Source organism: Macadamia integrifolia, unplaced genomic scaffold, assembly GCF_013358625.1.
Source record: "Macadamia integrifolia cultivar HAES 741 unplaced genomic scaffold, SCU_Mint_v3 scaffold1293, whole genome shotgun sequence".
Lineage (NCBI taxonomy): Eukaryota > Viridiplantae > Streptophyta > Magnoliopsida > Proteales > Proteaceae > Macadamia > Macadamia integrifolia.
Window position 1 is genome coordinate 15,857 of NW_024868148.1, and position 991 is coordinate 16,847.

Below are 991 nucleotides of genomic sequence, written 5' to 3' on the forward strand. Positions count from 1 at the left end.
AAGGGGTCACCTGGTCTCCTTTGTGGGAAAGCCCTAGCAAAGTGACTGGTTTGCTGACATATGATTATAGGGTACCATCTGTGGTAGGCCTAGGTAGTTATGAAGCTTGACCTACTTTTGGCCTCCTGACTGGATGGGAGCTACATTGGGATAAGCTCCTCTGCCAATTCTACTTGCCATTGCTATCCTCCTTCCTTGTTGTGGTAAATAGTTGTCCCTCTGTCTATCCTTGATAGACTTGGCAACCTGATCCACTTGGGCATAGCTATGAAGGTATTGTGCCACCAACGTGGCACCAATTCCTAGTTTTAATCCCTTCTCAAACCTCTTGGCTCTGGCACTGTCTCCTTTTAGATGTTTAGGTGCAAAGAAGAACAAATTCTCAAATTTTTGTTGGTATTCCAACACTAAAGGTTAGAATTGTAACCATAGAATACAACCCTAATCGAAATGCATATATTTGTCTCATACACTATGGAGATGATGAGAAGAGATATATTCCTTTTCCTACTTCTTCTTCCAAGTGCAGGATAACCCCAAGGGGTTGTGGGTTTTTTCTACCAATTGGGGCCCTCCCTTCACCACCCCCATGGGGATGGTCTACAGGGTTCATAACTACTCCTCTTACTACAGGACGCTTGCCTAGCCAACACTTAGATCTGGCTCTACCCAAACTTTTCTGGTTTACCCCAACATTACTCACCTGTCCGAATGTTGCTGAGCACTTTGATCCTTTCTTTAAATAAATTCCATCTCTTTCCACTCCTTCACACTATCGAGAAAGTAATTGTTGTATAATGCAACCTTGAAGTGTTCCCAGGTAAGGTTTAGTTGCAATGCCATTAATAAAAGCTTAGTGGACTTCCACCATGCACTAGCCTCATTCTGGAGTTGATAGTCGGCACATAACAACTTCCGCTCATCTATGATTGTCAATACCTAAAATGTCTGCTCCATTCCCTCAACTTATTTAGAATGTGCCAAGGGGTCT